This window comes from Pleurodeles waltl, chromosome 6 (genome assembly GCF_031143425.1).
Source record: "Pleurodeles waltl isolate 20211129_DDA chromosome 6, aPleWal1.hap1.20221129, whole genome shotgun sequence".
NCBI lineage: Eukaryota > Metazoa > Chordata > Amphibia > Caudata > Salamandridae > Pleurodeles > Pleurodeles waltl.
The window spans coordinates 809,913,386-809,934,284 of NC_090445.1; positions in this window are offsets into that span (position 1 = coordinate 809,913,386).

The window sequence follows — 20,899 nt, forward strand, 5'->3', positions numbered from 1 at the left end:
AAATGTGTAGTTTAGTTTATGTTGTCCTGCATGTGTCTTATATAAAGGGGGTGGGGGTGAACGTTTAGAGTGTTTCGTTAACTGTGTTAGGTAAGTGTAGCATAGAGTAGTTAGGGTCTATTGTGGGTTATGTATAGTTAGGATAGGTTAGGTTAAGTTAGGATAGGTGTTCTTGATTCTTTCTAGTTTTGTTAAAATCTAATTAAACTTTTTTGAGTACTCCGCTACTTCATGTGTCATATGCTTGGGTCTCAGGGTCTTCCCATGGTTGTACAGTGGAAATTGTGTGTTGTCCTAAGGATTCCGTCCTGCCTCCAGATCCTTCTCTTGACATGTTCATCAACTTCTTATAACTGAGCTGTCACATCGGCAGCTACAACACATCTACTTGTCTGTGCATCAGCCATCCAGTGTACCCACCACTTAAGGTGACTATGTTGACCATGTATAGGACAGGTAGGTGTCGTAATTCAGCTGTCATTGAATATGGGTTTTGTGTCGGATTGTTGGGCACTGTGGGACATTTGACAGCAGCCTACATGTCATTCCTATCCTGCTAAACTGACGGCAATTGCAGATGAGGTTGAGTTCCTCTGTTTCACACCAATGTGTTCTACTGGTACTCCCAGCTGTCGATATTGCCCGAGAACTGTTTCTCAGCCATTCCTGCCGTATGGAGTGGATGTAGCATACATGTGTTCAACATATTTTACATACTCAGTGAATTGCTTGTAGGGGATGAGACCAGCATCGACGTTCATCATGTAGGTACCATGTGCATAAATATGTGCCGCATATTCATGCACTCTTGTACTGACACTCTGCGACTTGAGATTTACACACGTCACAATTCCCAGGCAGAGTAGATGATTCCCAATATACAAAAATATGCTGGTTCTATTGGTGGTGCTTATTAACAAGTGCAATAGTGCAATATTTACAATGTCCAGGTCTGTGACTCCATTCGTGGAATTGATCCAGTTGTGACACAACACAAGTCCAGGGTTGAGGCACATGTCATGGGACATGTTTGGGTAAAGTGTCTTTCAGTGCAGGGGAACACAAATTGCCAATTGAAAAGTTAGAGACAATTGCAGTCCATAGCAGAAAGTTCAACAGTGTGTTGAAAAAGAGTGCATATCTGCACAGTGCTAACACTGGCATGGTGTCAAGCGCAGAACAAAGGAAAACACTGCCCATATGCCATGGGATGGTGCTACCAGGAACTCCTGCGGCTGAGGATGATCTGTTCCACATCTTCATCCTATGATGTGTGTGGTGTCTCCTCTACCCTTGTTGGTGGCAGTGGGGAGGTAAAAGGGGCCACACACACTTCAGTGATTGGAGATGTCGACTCCTAATTCCCGACAACTGCCATCTGTGGCACTACACATGGCATCACTGTAGCAAGGAGGAGCTGCTGATGTTTAAGTATAAGTACAACATCCCTGTGGTAGGCAGCCATGTCTGCCCTGAGGGAGACCATTTTATCGGTGCATGGAGTCCATTTTGTCACTCCTGGACTCCACGCATTGGGGAGTGTGTGCGTCGGTTGGGTGCAGTCTGTTCTGTTGCTGTTACCATGCACCTCCGCATCCCCTTAAGGCTGGCTGCCATAGTTTGCATCCTCAACCACACATCCGTGGCCAGTTTCCGCTGTACTCCTACCACTGCCCTCTCAAAGCTGGTGCCTGGGTCCTCAAAGTCCTCTGCTGTGCCGTTGCTGGCAGTTCGTACTATTGGGGTGGTAAGTGGGGCGTGTGAGATGTCTGCTTCATCTATACTCATCCTTGCGACTGGAGGTGGTGTCTGGAGGTTTACAAGGACTTCGTGGAGGGTATCTTGGCTGATAGTTGGCAGCTGGTCATCCAGGTCATCAGGGTACTCCAGGACAGGGAGATTTGCAGGAGAGCCATCATCCTCTGCAATCAGATGGTGTAAAATCAGTCTATCTGTGTTGGGCAGTTGACGAGTCACATCACTGACTTGATATTTGAGGCTCATTGTCATATTAGGGCCATATTTATGTAAAAGTGGTGCAGCGCATGCTGTGCAAAAAATGGCAGTGCTGCGCTATGTCATTTTGGTGACACAAGAATGCGCCCTATGTAAGTGAAAACGTGGCACCCCTGTGTTGTCCCCCATGCTGGTGCAAAATTCAGCACCAATGCAGGCATCATTGCACCATCGTTCAAGGATGTATGTGTTGAGGGGTGTGATTGTTCATGTGTGTGAAGGTGTCACTTCCTGCACATTAACAATCACTAATGGCACTATGGCAGTTCTGTGTAAGCTGTAAAATGCAGCACACACAGAAGAGATTAAGCGTCATTCACAAATGATTTTTTATGTACAGGAAGGAAGACCTTCATGCACATAAACAATAATTTCTGGCATTTTGGAGCTGTGCCAGAGGAGCAAGGAGCGGCAAAAGACGGAAAAAGACGGTGACATTATATTTTTGGCGACTCGGGGGGGGGAGCCCGGGAGATTCAGCCCATTGGATACAGCCTGTCTCTAGCAGGCAGAGGCTGTTAACCAAATCGATTCTGCCTTCCCAGGAGTAGCGGGGGGCTTAAAGAAAACGCTTATACTTATGCAAGTTTTGCTTATTGTAAAAACAAGCAGGTGCAAGAGTTGTCTATGTGCTAGAGGATTTTCGTCCCTAAATATCGCGTTTTACAGCTGCATATTCGCCAGGGATTGTCACGTTTCAGTGCTTGTCATTTTATAATCACAAAACCTGTGCAAAACTCGCTGCTCTACACAGAAGGGAGGTGAGACACAGATGGGCGCCGATTATTTAACGCCCTTGTACTCGTGGTAGTTCGTCGTTTGCTTGGAGGGCTGAGAGTGTAACTTGTTGCTCAATTGAGAGTTCCTCAGGTTTGAGGGTCTTGAGAAAAAGAGGTGGGCCATCGTTTAGATAGGTCCCTCGTCGGGTAGGGGTACTCGGTCCCTCACATCTAGTGCTGTGTCTCCCTGGATTTCTAGGTGTTAGAAAGAGAAAGAGAGGGGGTAAGAAGAATACTCCTGTTATTGCGTCTTGTTAATTTCATTCCTCCTCTCTTTAGTGTTTTCCCTTTTCCGACTCTTGTCGGGAAAACTAGGAAGGAAAACGGCGAACAAGAAGGGGGGGTCATTGACTACGGGAAGGGGTGGCGGGGTGTCTTGGAAACAGACTCTAAATTCCAGTATTTGGACAGAAGCGGTAAGGGGTGTGCGACGTGGGAGATTTTATACCTCCCGCTGCTCTCTTCGTGGGAGCCTCCCGGAGACCCCGGTGGTCCTCACCAGAACCAACTTAAGTGGGAAGGGGGTAAGAAAGGAGTGTGAGAGTGTTGGAGCCCCGCAGTGCATGTCATTAATCAAGCGTCGCCCCAGGGGTGCCCGGGCAGAAGTCAATGACGTGATTGTGGCCAGGAAAAGTAAGCCCGGTACCCGTGGTGCAAGTGCTAATCTTCGGACTCACGGGTCTGGAACTATAATAACAGGCAAAGCGGACTTAGATCCTAAAATCTATGGTGAAGGGTCATCCTACACAACACTACTTGTGGATCTTCCTCTGCCCCACCGGGAGGAGAGTCAAATCGAGATCCAGGGGAGGAGCGACTCGTTGATTACAAGGTACTTTCAAACTACAATTCCTCCACCACAGGACATGGCAAATGTTCAACCGGCCTTAGGCAAGTTAGGGGTTTCTAAGCTAGGTGAAGGCGGTTCAGCTGTCGGCCCAGCACAAGAACTATTAGACAAGGAACCAGCTACACTGAGAGAGGGCCCCTCTAAGACACTACCCCTGCTGGAAGTTGATGGTAATTTCTCCAGTGGATCAATACCACATGACTCGGATGTACAGGCTCTGTTAATTTCTCTTACTAAAGAAATTAGGGGGAAATTCGAAATTTCAGAAACCAATCAAACTAGGATTCGGGAAGCCTGTGAGGTCTTGGAAAGTAAAATCAATCTGTTATCAGACCGGCTGGGGAAGTTAGAGGCTGTGGTGGAGGCCCACGAGGAGCGAGTGTTAGCTCAGGCTAAGGACATCTCACAACTGAAACGGGGAGAAAAGATGTTGCAAGACAAATTGGAAATGTTGGAAAATAACATGAGGAGAAACAATATTAGGCTCCTGGGAGTTCCAGAGGGCTTGGAAGGGGAAAATATTAAGAGCTATGTGATCTCGCTGATTAGGGAGGTCCTCCCCAGTATGGTAGGGACCAATTTGGAAGATGATATTCAGAGAGTCCACCGTGATCCTTTCAAGAAAAATCCAGGAAGGAAAAACCCCAGGAGGATCTTGATAAATTTTAACACATACTCTATTAAGGAAAAAATCTTGTCCGAAGCCCTCAAGGTTGGGGCTTTTCCCAAGGGGGAATGGTCTCTTAAGATAAGATCAGATGTGTCTAAGGCAACGTTAGATAGGCAGTGGGAGCTGGGAAATTTTATGCGGGAGCTCCAGGAACTAGGGGCGACAGTCCAACTAAGGTTTCCGGCAGCTCTTCGTATAATGTGGAAGAATAAAATGTATAATATGAGAGACCCTGGGGAGGTCAGTATATTTATAGATCAGATTAAGGCGTCTCAATAAGATCTAGTGGAAAGCCCCCGTCCGGCGTGGGGTTTGAAGATAGGATAACAGGATGGTTATCCCAGTACAAACAGGGAGGGTTCCTCTGGGGGAGGGGGGGTTTCGGGGGTATGTTGGTGTTGGGTGAAGGGGTGGGTCAGGGTTTGTGTTGGGTTTGGTGGGTTGAAAATAATAAAATAAGAAAGTCCTCATATGTTGCTAATATAGGTCGGAGGGGTTGGTGTTCTCCCTTTTTCTTCCTTCTCGTTATGAACGATCATGCAGGGTATTGAAAGGTTGAGATTCCTCTCTTGGAATGTGAATGGGTTAAGGGTGTCGGGTAGGAGGAGGAAGATCTTTGAGTACTTGCGTTTGGTTGAGGAGGAGATTATTATATTGCAGGAAACCCATCTTCACCAAACTGAATGGGAGACCTGGCTTAAACAGCTGAATTGGGTTTCGTTTAGCGTATGCTCTTCTCAAACTAGTACAATAAAAGGTGTGGCAGTTTTGATCAAGAAATCCATGAGGTTCAGGGTAGGAACAGTACATGTTGACCCCAGAGGGAGGTGGGTAGTGGTAGAGCTGTGTGTATGTGGTCACTGGATTACAGTGTCGGGTTACTACGGGCCGAATATCGACGACCCAACGCCATTTCAAGACTTATTTAATATTCTACTTTTAGCTAGGTACCCAGTGGTGTTGGGTGGGGATTTTAATATATTGCTAGACCCTGCACAGGACAAGTCAACCCCCTGGGGTACGGTTAATTCACCTAAAACAAGGGCATTGGTGAAACAAGCGATGCAGGTCTTAGGCCTGGTAGATGCCTGGCACTGGGGAAGGGGAGAAGGAGCTAGATATACATTTCACAATAAAAAATATGGGCATAGATCCAGAATAGATTTTTTTTTAATTCATAAAAGTTTATGCCCGGAGGTAAGAAGGATAGCCCACAACACAGCACACATGTCAGACCATTCTGCAGTAATACTACACTTAGATATTAGGGTTAGTAATAGGACAACTAGGAGCACAATCAATCGTGCTTTACTTTTAGATAACGCATTAGTAGAAGTGTTAAAAAAAGATACTAGAGAATTTTTCCAGGTGAATCAAGGAACAGCAAGTTTGTGGTGTGTTTGGGATGCGTTTAAGGCTTATATAAGAGGGAGGCTAGTTAACCTTGCAGCTTATAAGTACCGTGAAGAGAGGGAAAAGCTGGGAAATATGGAATCATCATTGAAAACCTTTCAAGTCGCAAGGTATAATGCGCAGCTAGAAGGGAAAACAGACTTAGTAAAGGAGCTGTCTTGTCAAGAGGAAAAGGTCCGGTCTAGTCTAGACGCCTTTTTGGAAAACCGCTGTAGGTTAAAATGGGAAAGTAGTCAGTATGCTCATTTTGAATATGGAGAAGGTTGCAGTAAATTGTTAGCGTGGAAGGTTAAGTCGGACCTTTCCAAAAGGTACATTTTGTCGGTCAAATCAGAGCCTATGAATCAGGTCTGTACGGAGCAAGAGGAGATTGAGGGGGCATTCGTATCTTTCTTTCAGGAGACATATTCAGAAAGTTCGGTTAACTTGGAAGAGCCGGTAAGAGAATTCTTAGATAATGTAGACCTCCCAGTTTTAGAGGAGTCTAAGATGCTCATATTGAATGATAAGCTAAATGAGGCTGAGTTGGCGGAAGGTTTAAAGGCATTGAAAAAAGGTAAGGCAGCGGGGCCAGATAGTCTCCCTAATGAATTATATAAGGCTTTGGGGGAGGAACTTACCCCATTTTTATTAGAGCTATTTAACTCTATGTTGATAGAAGGGGCCCAAATTCCCAATTCCTGGAGAGAGGCGATAATTTGCTTATTGTTAAAGCCGGGTAAGGATTCCACGTCTTGTTCCTCCTATAGGCCCATCTCCTTGCTGAACGCGGACTATAAACTCTATACAGGAGTTTTAGCCAAGAGATTGGGGAGAGTCGTTGGCAGCCTAATCCATCCGGACCAAAAGGGTTTCATGAATGGGAGGCAGCTTCTCGAGATAACTCACGAGTTATTTGCTGCAGTTGATTTGGCGGCACAAGAGAAGGCGCCATTGGCGATCTTGTCTTTTGATGCGGCCAAGGCATTTGACCGTGTTAATTGGTTGTTTTTAAAGGCGGTCCTGGAAAAAGTGGGCTTGGGAATCCCTTTTATTAGGGCGATAGGGGAACTGTATAGATGCCCCCTAGCGAGAATTTTGATCAATGGCCAATTAACACAAGAATTTAGAATCAGGCAAGGTACGAGACAGGGATGCCCCCTATCTCCTTTGCTTTTTAATTTATACATTGAACCCTTGGCTACTTTACTCCGGTCTTCTAAAGAGATTATCCCATTTCGAACTAGGGGCTGGGAAAAAAAACTAGCTTTATACGCAGATGATTTGATGATATACACGAGTGATGTCAGCTCTACTCTACCTAGGGTCATTGCCTTGATGGAACAATTTGGTAGACTTTCTGGGTACAGCATAAACGCAGAAAAGACGGAAATAATGTGTTGGAACTTGTATGCTTCCCCTTTAGTTAAACAAGAGATCAGATATTTGGGTGTTCGATTAGCAGCTGACCTTAATGAAGTAGCTAAATTGAACTTTGACATAATATATAGTAAAACCAAAAAACTGTCAAAAGCGTGGGCCGCTCTTCCTCTTACGATAATTGGGAGAGCTAATATTTTGAAGATGTGTATCCTTCCAAAATTTACTTTTTTGTTTAATACTATCCCATTAGAGTTTGAGAAGAGCTGGTTTAAAAAACTACAAGTGGAGTTATCCTCATTTGTATGGGCTTCTAAGGGAGTTAGGATTGCTTGGAAGAAGTTTACTAGAAAAAGGGAATGGGGAGGTATTGCGGCTCCCGACCTTTTTAAGTACTATTTGGCATTTCAGTTAAAAAATATTAGATTTTTATTGAATAAAAAGTCTGAGCACGATTTAGCCTGGAGAGCATTAATGGCTCACCTTAAAGAAGGAGCAGACCATTTTTTATATAAATTTGGACATCCCAGTTACTTTAAGAAAGTTCGTTTGAAACTCCCCAGACATGCATGCAACGTTTGGATACAGTTTCGGAGGGCGCTAGAGATACCTTATTTTTGTAGTTCGGCTCCCATTTGGGATTCGCCTGGCACTCCGGATTGCCTTATAGATAAACTATCAACCCCTTTGAGAACAAGTGGGGTGGAAAGATGGGGCCAGTTAATAGAAGGAGCTGAAGTGTTAAGTTGGTGCGCATTCCAGGAAGGTACCGGTGGGACAGTTTCTAGATTTAAGTATCTTCAAATATCTAGTTGGGTAAAGTCCTGTCGAAAAGGAGAAATAGGGAGGAGTATATGGGAAGGGAAGCTAAATCAGAGAACCATCAACAAAGAGGTTGCATTGTGGTACCACGCTTTGTTAGAAACATCAGATGATAGCGCTTCCCTTCCCTTGTCAAAGTGGGGAGCGATCTTTCCAACATTAGATGTTACAACACTGTGGCAAAAGTCTTGTTCAATATTGTGGCTTACTACCAGTCCTGCGGGGCTGAAGAAAAATCATTTGTTTACACTCCATAGGGTTTATTGGACTCCGGCCAAATTAACAGCTATTGGGAAAACGCAGAAAAGTTGTCCAAGGTGCGGGGATGATAAGGCGGATGATATCCATATGTTTTGGCATTGCGCTAAGTTGTTGAATTATTGGGAGGATATAGAGAGTATTTTTAAGGTAATTTTTAATGTCAACTTAGTTGTAAACCCAGCTTTAGTGGTGTTTGGGGTGCGGGAACAGGATACAAACTACCAGAAATTGTCAGTTCAACAGTAGTTTTATTTAGGAAAGGTGAATCCTTCGGGCAATTTTTTAAAATTATCTCCGGGGCTATTTCTGTTATTATTTTTAGGTACATAAGATCTAAGAAAGCTTTTATACATAAATATGTGGTGGGGAAAGGAAGTAAACCATAAGTGCCTCTCTTCTCTCCCTATCCTTTTTGTCACATGTAATTAATTTTTATTATAGCATCTCTCAAACCAGTGTAGGTGTTGGAGCACTTTACAGGGGAGTACAAGGTGAAGGATTCACATGGCATCCACACTGGTAGGCATTTTTCTAAGAGTGCTTGGTCTGGAGAAACACAAACTCAGCATTCAGAACACTACACAGTCGTTAGCGTTGTCTTTAATAATAAGAATGTATTTCTACACAGGCAACCCCCCTTTTTTTTTTTCTTTTTAGCAGCATAGGGAAAATGAAAGACTGGGAAAAAACAGCTTTCTAATTTGTGCTATGCAGTTGTCATGCAGCTCCTTAATTGCAGTTCATAGCTCACTGTGCTAGGTTACTATTATGAACTGTACAGTAACTAAAGAATCTCTGTGACAAAAGCAGTAACCCACTGTGCCATCCACATAAAATACTGTTCTTTTCATGATACACATCCTTTGCAGCCTGCATATTAACCATCTGCAATACCTTTCAGTCAAAAATGCCACTGTCCAAAACTCTCATTATTCCTCAGCAGGTACATTAATCACTGGAGTTATCTTGACACTTTTATTTTCGCTGTACAATGCTCTTTGCAGTGCTTTTAAAGCCATTAACAAGTAATATAGTCTGAATTTTGTGTCTTATTACGTGTAATAACTTAACAATTAAACTTAAATTTTCTACAGTGTGTAAGCATGTTACAGCCATCTCTTATCTACTTGCAAACCTTTCCCATACTCAGTCTAGTGCCAAATGATAGTGTAGTAATTAGAGTAGTGGTCACATATTTCAGGCCAGTGTATCGCCTTCTTACAATCCTCCCACAAATCTCATGGTACAATAATGATAAACAATGTATCCAGATCCTTCCAAAGCAGCCCTTCCCATGGCTATTATTCTGTTTAACTCTGTACATTTTTATGTACGTCGAGAGACAGTGTATTGTGTTCTCCAGCTGTGTGTTTGTATTGCTGAGCACCTCCTTCCACATCTTGATGTTATGGATTCTGTGACGTGCATACGTGGACATATCCCATAGTAAATTGTGTGATCCCTCTCGCCCCTTGCCAATACACCTTTCCATTTCATTTGATATCTGTTCGTACTTCTGTTCATGTTTTCTAATTGCGTTAGCCACTTCCTCTTTACCCTTGCTATGGAATAACTGTCTAATTCTTTCACAAGGTCTCTTACGTTTTGCTTTTATTTTTCACTTCCTCATCCATCAAACGCCATGCCAGGGTGCGGCTTTCACGTTCCGTCTCTGCCTGCTGTTGTAGAGGCAGCTCAGAGTGTTTGGTCCCTGTTGTGGTGCCCTCAGGCTGTAGTGTATTTCCCAAATGTCCTCAAACAAAATCGATGTTTTGTTCCTGTGACTGTGCACTCGCCACAGGAGGAGAGCTTGACAAGCCCCTATTATCTCTATTTTTTTTTTCGTCCTCCAATCTTCCCTGCCCTTGTCAGCCCCCCCACCATGTGGAGGAAACCATTCTTCAGTTCAGTTTTTTAAATATTTTTTTTATCCTCCACATACAGGACAGCCCCACATTCAAGGGACATCCCATATGCTACTAGTATGTAGGCGGCATTGTAAAGCACCACACATGTCCGCAAAGCCACAGAAACACTACTGTCAGTTTCCTTGCAAAGTCAAAGTCTAAGTACAGTAGTGCATATAGGCCTTCTTTCACCCGCTATTTGGCATGCTGGACTGTCCTTGGGGCTATGTTGATGTGTCTCTAGTTTGCCTTTACTAAGAGGGTTCCTCGTGACTGTCTTACCCTAGCCTATTGTTACATAACACGAAGACAATTACAATCGCTCCAGAAAACAGTAGGATTTTGGTGTATTTTTTTTACACCGCTCATACCCCATGACACAGAAGGGATAACAATGGGTACATTCACGCACGCAGCCTCTCTCTGCCAGCCGCAATCAGTTATTAGTAAAAGCAGGAAGCAAGCCGGTCTGCATTCATGCCACAATTTCAGCCAGCCATGTCCACCTTAGCTCACACAAAGTTTGAAATCAGACAGTACCCAAGGTGCTAGTGACGGCGTCCACACTGGCGTCCTTTGGGGCGAATCAAGAGACGACAGAATAGTCAGGAGGGAAAGATAAAAAATATCACACCCTTGCTTTCCTGCCCTGGGGCAGGGTGCGGCTGTATGATATTGGAAACTGGACCAGATCCTTGGCCAGTGACACACAGATAATGCAATAGCGGTGAACAAGTCAGGCAACCACATGTGACGGCAGAACCATACACAAGGGTCACAGTACAACTAGCCCTGTGGGGTGATCCTACTCCCACCCCTTGTATCACATATGTAGTGAGTGCAGGGCGGTGTTTGTACTGTGTGATGTTTGCAGATTAAATCAGTCAATTGTCATAAAAATCTGTACTATGTTGTCCAGGAGTCCATCCACCTAGTCTTAAATTTTCTAAAAATTCTTACCCTAAAGCGCAAATGCATGCAGTCAAAATAAATCACAGTACACAACCTTGTGGTGAACCCTTCCTTCATGAATCAAAAACCACTTTTGCACACACACGTATTTATAGCTCAAAAACCACTTTCACACACACACGTATCTATAGCTCAAAAACCACTTTCACACACACACGTAATCAAACCAGAATCTATAGTTTACACCATTTCACATGAGTAGCCAATAGTTCAATATGCCATAAGCATTGTTCAAAGAGCTGCAATATCACAGGAAACATATATCATAACAATTGTTTAACACGACAAACAGAGCCTGGCAGCGCCTGCCTGCTCCACTGGAATGAACCACTATCATCCAGATACTGGAATGAACCACTATCACTCCTATACACACACGGGCGCTGACAACACCTGCCAGTTCCTCTTAAATGGACACATAGACCCTGGCACCACCTGCCAGTCGTTCTGGAATGGACCACTACCATTCCACATCTGGGCAACACCCTTTTAACCTGGGGTTGGCTTGGCGCCTACAACACCTTCTCTGGCCAGAGTTATCCGCCCCAGCCCCTCCGGCTGGGGACTGCAAACAGCGACTCGCGCTGTGTTCTGAAGCAACACCGCTAGTTGCTTCTGTTCCTCGGACTTCTTTTTTAACAGTAACAAGCTACATGAAATACAGGAAGCTATTCTAAGTATACAGCTGCAACGCCGGGAGGAAGGAAATGGTGTAATACACAGAATGCCAGCAGCCGACGAATAGTTATAGGTAACCATCTGAATGTTTTCACGAGGTGCATTAGCGGAGCCCGCAACAGAGGACAACAAAAGAAGAAATGCCCTTGGCCCTTGGCATGCCACCGGAGACAGAGAATAGTCATTATAAAAAAAAAAAACAGGCTAAGGGGTACGGCAAATAGAAATATTAACCATAAATGCATAACCACTCTATGCAGTAAACATATTAACGAAACACCCCAGTTACCTCCCTGTTTCGCAATATTTACACCGAAAATACAGTAGAGCAAACAGCGAGAGCAGGACCACGAAGCAGCAATAGATAATCACGACAGTTCCTGCCTCTGTCGCAGGAGGGGCCCTGTCCAATGGGTCAGTTGTCGCCCCAACCGAAACAGGAGACGGGCTGAAGGTAGCTATCCGCTGAACGAGACCGCAATTCTTCCACCAAATGTAGAAGCCTAATTATTCAGCACCCATTCAGGATACAAACGACCGTTAGCCAGCTCTTTCTAGATAAACATAAAGAATTTATTAGGGATAGAATAGAAAGACATGTACATGGAGGATGCTCTGTACTAGTGTACACGAACAGCCTAATACAAGGAAGTAATACACGATCTTTTATAGTATTAAACCACAAACATAATTCAACGTCTTATTGGTTCTTTGGCATTGACGTATGATTGACGTATGACTACTTCTCCATTATGACTGAAGGTAGTTTTTCGTATCATACCATATATAGTAACAAAAAGCATAGAAAAGGATTTTACACAAGGTGGCCTACGTGCCTAATATCACATGGTCCATCTTGTGACAGAACTTGAGAATATCACGTACTCAGACTGGTAGTTTCCAGAAGGGAGATTGCTTCAGCTAGCATGCAATGACGATGATATTTCATGATGGCTGTTCAGAGAGCAAGCCTTGCAACATAATGCGTTCCTAGCAGTAGCGAATTACATTTGTAGACCTCTTTACTTAATGATAGGCCTGTGCAGAGATTGTCATTGTGTATCACAGGGGCCACTAGGCATAGCATACCTAAGAACTATAAAATGCGATTCCACAGTTCTCATTTCATGTGCATCAGTCCAAGGGGCACCTGACTGCCATTGTGTATTTGACTATCCCCAACAGCCCAGGTTGTAGTGGCAACTGTTGTCAATGTGGAATGCTCTATGAGCCAATGGACTGGACACAGCAGGTTTCCAGCAGCTTCCAGACTGGCTATGGCATCTGTCCGTTGAAACCAGACCGGTATTATGTTCAACACTACCTTCTAGTTCTGTTTCCGCATTTCCACCAGCCTTTGCATGGCAGTGTAACCCCCATAAAATGGTTGTTGGTGAGGTGGTGTGGCCAGGGGTGCCCCTGCACAGCCCATGCACTCTGCATGGGTAGTGCAGGGGGTCCCATATCCTGTCCCTACTGCCTGATTTGCAAGGCTGAGTACAGCATGTCCTGTTACTCCCAATGCAGCCTAGAACTGTCACTGATTCTATTTGATCCATCAACAATGTTAACTAAGTGCCCCACAGAGCTACCATGAGCAGACAGATTTCCAGCCACCACCCCAACGTGTGACTCATACTGCCAAGTGCAAAGGGTACACTGCACTGGCAGTCTTACCAACACTGGACTTGCCCATGCATCATCCCCTGCCCGTTGATGTGGAATTATCCATCATAATGTTCACAGTCATACCCCATGTGTTGTATGGGTGTGTTTGTTTCCCCATTCCCATGTGTCTGACAAGGTTGTGTCAGAATAGCTGTGGGCTCAGCCTGTGACTGTTGTGACCTACTGTTTTCTCTCTGTGGGACATATGCATCCAGGGGATACCCTGACTGCATGATGTAGGGATGGATGCCTCATGTGAATGTGTTATCTATGTGTGGAGTGGTGGTGCTACCGGCACATGCCTGGGTACTGTTGGGACAGTTGCAATGACTTGTGTGCTGTGAGATGCAGCACACATGCATTTGGGCAACTAGATAAGGCAGTTGCAAGGTGTTACTGAAAGGGACACCAATATGAAGTAACCCCAGGAATGATGTTGACTGACTACCTGGTCTCTGACGTCTTGGTCGTGTTGGTAGTGTTGATATGACTGCATGCAAGGGATATTGTGATGTCACTACCAGTGGCACAGTCATTTTACATGCCACCCATCCCATGCGCTGCGTATGTACATGTAGGTATTTAGGTGTGGTGTTCAAATTATGTCCATTTTGTGTATGTGTCATGGTGCATGGCGCTACCAAGGCGTAGGTACATGTGTAGCTTACATTAGCATGGTGCAACTTGCATAATGTGCATTGTGTCTCTCTGAGCTCCTTTGACCTGCATTGTGTGAGCCTATGTGCCTAGCCCTTCTTGCACTTGACATTTTAGCATACATTTTACCCATGCAACTTACCCTGCATTTGTGGTGTTTCCTGGTATTCTGCGCTGTCCTGTCCTTGTAGTCCTGTGACAATTTCCTCCGGGATTACCGCTGCAAGCATCTCCTCCATCTCGTCCAAGTCCTCTTTTTGTGCTGGACTCCCACCTCCAGTTTGCAGTGTTACCTTCCTGTTCCATGCCATTGTTTCCTTTGTCCTTCACTTGTAGTCATGCCAGCATTTCTTGCACTCAGTCACAGTTCTCCTGACCTCTGCCACACTGTTGATCTTATCCACAATCTGCTTCCAGATTGTCTCTCTCCTTCCAATTGGCAATTTAGAGGTGACGAAGAGTTGATTTTGATGCTCCGTCACCTCTCTCACCAGTATTTCTTGTTCCTCTGCTCTGAAATGACACTTCCTCTTTTTCTTCTCACTCCCCTGGGTCTTGTCTCTGTCCTCCTGGTTGGTTCCTGGTTAAATGGGGTCTCCCTTGGGGTCTCTCCTGGCTCCCTGGCTTCATTTTTGGTCTTCTTTGCACTGGTCTCTCTGTTAGTGTTTCTTTTTGACGATATTGTGGGCAAAAATGGTGCATTTCCATTTTGCAACGTGTTTACATGTCAAAACTGGATTAGAGTTATTTTCCTCCGTTAACGTCATTTTGCCTTACGAGAAGGCGCAATGGTTAACTTCGGAAAAAATGACTCTAACTAATTTTTAGCGCTACCAGCGACATAGTATAAATATGACGCCCGGGAGACGTTAAAAAATGGCGCTAGTCAGCTCTAACTTTTTTGACGCAAAACTGCATTAGCACAGTTTTGCGTCAAAAAGTATAAATCAGGCCCTAAGTCTGTTGTATTTGTTTTCCAGACAAGTAATGACCTAGGTCTTGAAGGAGTTGCTAGTGTCATGGATTAATTGAGTTACCAGGGAGGAATCCTGGACACCATCTTTTGTGTTCTCTTCCCTTCCCCTTTCCCCTTGGTGTTTGTGTCACCTGGAGGGTATTTTTCTCTGGCGGTTTCAAGGCTCTAGGTAGCCTAGGGAATCAGTGTCTGGGATTAACATCTCAGTCCTACAAGACTGTGCAGCCAGAATTTACATTGGTTGTGCTGAGACATCACAGAAAAAGATACCAGTAGACAAAAGTGGTGCCTCAGCAAAACGTAGACAAGGAAGTTCACATCAGCCTTAGTGAAGAATGCCAAAGTCCTACTCTAAACGGAGCAAAGTAGCCTTAACTACACAAATAGATCCTAAGATAGCAACCTTCCTAGTGAAGCATGTCAGTGACTGTAAAAAAGGGTACTGCCCAGTCCTGCCAGGACAAACTATGGGATTTTGGCAAGCACATTTTCTAAAATCCTCGATATGGCAGAGAAGGCCAGGGAGCCAGGGTATCTAATATGCCCAATCACCCTGTCATGTTCAGACCAACAAGTCATTATTTTCTTGAGCAATACAAATTGAGTGCTATCCACCAATCGGCGTAGATCCCTCTTCATTTAGGTCAAGCCCAAACAGAGTGACCTAGCAGTTTTCAGAGATTCAGAGGCAGGCGCAATAGCCCAAGGGGGCTTCTTTGATGACTTATTCATAAAAGAATTGGGAATATTGGGGTCCACTTTTACCTCCCTGGACAAAGCCCAGGCATACATTGAGAAGGTCCTTGATTTCCAGATTTTCACAGGTGCTGGTCAATGCAGGGAACATTCAACTGGCTAATGATAAATATCAGACAATTTTCCCGGGTACTCTTGACTACTAGGCTCTCCAGTGATTGAAGGTCTCTTATCTTAGAACAGACCACACCTGCTTGGATGTCATACCTCTCTCCATGGAGGCCAAAAAGGAAATTTTATGGTGGTTAGCATGGAGGAGGACAGCCATCTTTGGTTCCGATCCAGGCCTGATAACAGAATTGGATGTCAGCAGAACCGGCTGGGGTGTAAAATGTGGTGAGCTGTCTACAGAAAGTGGATGGTCTGAACAGGAGCTCAGGCAACATATCAACTGTCTCGAACTTTTGGCATTATCTTTGGAGGATAAATATTGAACAAAGAAGCAGGCTCTGTGCTGTGTCCTGCTTCAGTTAGACACTTGTTATGTATATATGTTATCTTGAGGACACCAGGTCAAAGGACTTTTCAAATTTTTGTCTAAAGAATCAGATCACAGTTACAACAAAATATACCTACGATGATCGTGGAACACGCAGCAAAGAGAAGTTGTGATTATTCTTTGAAGTGGCAGTCACCCACTCCAAATAATAATCAAATTTCTTACATTTACGATCCAACTTATTCACATCCTCACACCCACACATAGCCCGATATTTTACCAATCACAAAAAGCAATAACCTTCATGCAACAAACAATATCTAATACAAAGATAAAGTGGGGTTTATGATGGAGACAAAGCTAATCTGATAGGATGAATACAGAAATAATTTGTTCCTTCTCATTGTAATATAAATTGCTCCCGCTTGTAATCTCAGCTTTAAATATTTCATCCGAATGGTTCTATCCCCTAAATACTAGTCCAATCTCTCTACTTCAAAAAACCATACCATAATGTATTGTCAACATTGTCCGCTCCTGTGGCGCATAGTTGTATTGTTTTTATTGGAACCTTCCTGCATACTTTGGGAAATCAATCAGTTCTAAGATGCAATCAAGATATACTACAATGTGTTATTAAAGGGTAATTTATAGACCTTGGAGGATTGCACGGCGTGACAAAAAAACTCTGCAGTGCTACGTGAACAGCACCACGCGATTTGCATGGGCACGGCCATCTTGTTTTTCACTCTGTTTATGGTGCTGGGCCTGCTTGTTTTAGTCCCTTAATTATCTTTTCAATTCTCCACCCTCCTAATTAATGTACACCTCATTTTGTGTTTATTCTTTTAGCGTGTCTCTTTGTTTCTGTGTATTTTTATGCTTTTTCTCATTTTTTGTGCTTTTTGTTACTTTTGTACTTTTGTTTATTTTCCCCTTTATTTACTCAGTTTGTTCTTCCCTCCTTCTCCTCCTGTTTCTTTTCTTCACCCCACCAGCCAGCACAAGGACAGAGCAGGATGGCACTGGCGAACAGGCAGGGAAGCAGCAGCGTCAGCCCCCAGACACCCAGCTGCAACCGTTTACCTTTTCAGGTGTGCTGCTGCCAAGGGATACAGCCCCGGCCTATCTTTTATGAGGAGGAGGTGCCACTGGCTTTCTACGTGCAGCACCACCTCCCCTCCATGCTGGCAGCAGGCGTCAGGCCCGGCAGTGGTTACACCCTGCAGGAGTGTTGACTGCATTGGGCTAGAGTGCTTAGGTGTGTTCGGGTCACCACCCAGGTCCAATGGACCACCAGCTGATGCACTGCTGGGCAGATGTCTTCGACCACGAGCAGGACCTGCTTGACCTGGTAGAGGTGGAGATTCCGGAGCAGGGTGAGTATTAACTATATTATTGTGTTTATGTTCTACAATGCTATCTTTTTTTCCAAATAGCATGCGGCTCAGACTCAGAGGTAAGTTATGTTTAGCTTACGTTAAGAATATTATTTATTATGTAATCCAGTTAGGTCTAGGCAGGTGCTCATCGCAACATCATCACACTCATAGGCACTCTATTTAGCTGATTACTTAAGAAGCCATTGCAATGCAGACTCCTCTGTCCCCCTGTCAACCTAGTGAATTAGAGATATCAGTGAGTTAGCATTCTCTATGACTTTATTTATGTAGCTCCTCCAGTCCCAAGCAATTTCACAGTGATGTATCTATCCATTGCAAAAAATGAAGACTACGTTGGCCCATCAAGGGGGATGATAAATGAGAATAGAATCAATGATCATTCATTGCAATGCATTAGTTTCAAATGTAGTTTCGGAAAAGGAAATTTGGAATAGGGATATTAGGAGTACAGCCAACTCAACGATAGTCAATCATACCAGTTCCATAGGCGATCTGATTTAAGTACAATGTTACTGCCTGTTATACAATAAATTTCTGGAAATTAACTGTACCACTAATCTATTTTTTATCTTCTTTATTTCTTACATAAGCACCCAAGAAAAAGAAGAGAGGCACCACAGAGGTGGACCTGGCAGGAGCTGGGGAAGCGACAACCACCCGCATAAATTCTGAGGGCTCTGCTCATCCCGGTAAGTCCTGTTATTTCATATTATAATTCCCCTAACTTTTACCTCTGCCCACTATTATGATACTTTTAATTTGCATTGTTTACTTTTTTTAAACTGTCTCCTTTTTTCCAACTCTCAGATCCAGTTTTTGTTTAATTCCTGTTATCCCTGCATTATCTTTTTTCAGTCTTTTATTGACCATTTTTATTCCACCCCTTCATTGCTCTTAAATGATTCTGAGCCATCATAATCATTATAGGCTATAGCTCTGCCCCTCCATTGTGCAATGTTTTTGGTTGGTTTGACTACATGGCTTTTATAACATTGTGAACCGACAAAAGAGTGATATTTGTGATTGAAGATACTGCAATGCTAACCGAACTGTAACAAAGTATTGCAGTTATATTTTTGTATTAAAAAAAGAATTAAGGGAAGGTGTACCTGGCATCTAAAAACTATATAAAGTTTTTTTTAGTAACACCGATCACCAGTGGAGCCAGCTCAAGCTCTGCTGCAGGAGCAGATGGCGCAGGGGGAGAAGAGGTGTCAGGGATGGGCAGCGGTAAGTCACATTGCTTTCTTATTGACAATTACTATTTCTCACTAGCATCATCGTGATCATGAACCCCCGCGTTACAGTTACAGCAATGGTTGGGCTACTTAGAGCTTCTTCGATCTGCAACTCAGCAAGCGCACACATAACTAAGAATGATGTCTTGATGGAAATTGTGTGGAGAAGTGTGGCACAATGGTTAGAGCGGCAGACCCTGAAGCAGAGATCTGGCTCAAGACCAGCGTTCAAGTCCCGCTTCGACAGGTCTTGGGCTCAATTCCCTTGGACCAGATAATTCTCGCCTCGGTGCCTAATCTAATTAATGAGTCCAACTCTGGGCAATAGTTTGCTTAATCTCCACAACGGCCCAAACAGCACTTGGATGCCTGGCTTCACCCTGGGGGTGCCCAGGAGTGGGCACCTCACAGGGAAAAGCCAGGAGGGGTTCCATAGCGGTATGAGTACAGCACCTTGAGACCCTAACGGGTGAGTAGTGTGCTATACAAGTGCAAAAGTTTAAAGTTTGAATGGAAGGTTAAAAAACAGGATTGGTGAAATTAGTATAAGGAAAGGGTGGGTGGGTGAAAAGATGCGTGGGTGAGTATTGGGTAAATGGATGGGTGGGTGAAAGGATGATTGAAAGAAAGGGTAGATAGTGAATACTGAATGGATGGATAATGGATTGTGAATTTTGGTGAAAGACAGGATGAGAGAAAGTAAAGCTTAAATCATGGTGGCCATGGGTGAAAATAGTAGGAAGAATTAAATGATGACTGAATAATTGCTTGGAAGGATAAACAAGAGAGCTTCTCTGTATAGGAGCATGCTGCTCACCTACTTCACTTACTTTGGGGCATATTTATAGGCCCCTAGCACCACCTTGTTCCACATTAACGTAATTTATTCTGACGTTAATGTGGCCCAACGAGACCAAAATCCCCATGTCGTATTTACAGGATGGCACAATGCATGCATTGCGCCACCCTGTAACCCTTTGTGCTACATTATTCCTGCGCAAGGCATAATGTATGCAAAGGGGGCATACCCCCATTAGGGGAGCCAGAAAAATGGTGTAAGGAAATCTACTAAATTTCCTTATGCCATTTTTTACAGCACTTTTAACCCCTACTTAAGAGCAGGTGTTAAAAGGGGCCTTCCATTCTTTCGAATGGGGCCCTATGTACTCTGCAGGAGTAGCATTAATATTTTGGTGCTACTCCAGCAGAGTACATCAATAGTGTCATGAAAGATGACCCTATTGCCCCCTAGCCTGCGCCATGGTGCGCTGTATATTAAATATGGCACACGCGTGGTGGCAGTAGGGGGGTGCTGAGGGACTCAGGGAAAGTGGCACTGCACTCGGCTCAGTGCCACTTTCCATAAATCTGACCGTTTGTGTTTTATGATTATTAGGCTATGGTTCAAACTGGGGGTATTGTAATTTGTGTTCTAATGCCTTGACTCACTGTATTTGGTAAACAAGTCAGATACATATCACATACATCATCATAATTCATCAACCCCCTCCCTACCCCTGGCATTTTTTCACCCATGACCGAAAAATTGTAGTATGGTTCAATACGTACCTGCAGTGTTGGCTGTGCAATGTGCATCTGCTTCAGTTAAAGTGACATTTATACAGTGTTCAATGCATTGCAAACCTAACACACAAGGTGTGTTGTTTTCCCTTCACCCACTGAGTCACCTGTTAGCACCTCACTCCTTTGTTCTTTCCTAAGTTCTCAGGTCACAGCCTACCAAACAAATCAAAAAATCTATTCTTGGCATGTGCTACATTTCTATGGCTATGTGAAGTGTTTCCAAAATATATTTCATAGTTTCCCATAACTAATTTATTTCACGCATGTTCAGATTTTTCCCTTTAGATTTCCATCTACACAGTCACTGAATAAGCCAGAGCTTAGGCACACAATGAATCGATGATCAGTGATACCCCTCAATTCTATAGAAAAAGCTCTACCTACCGGCCTAATTCCTCTGCTTTCTATGCAGCAGACTAAGCCAAGTTTCCTTTCCTCACTACCCAGCGAC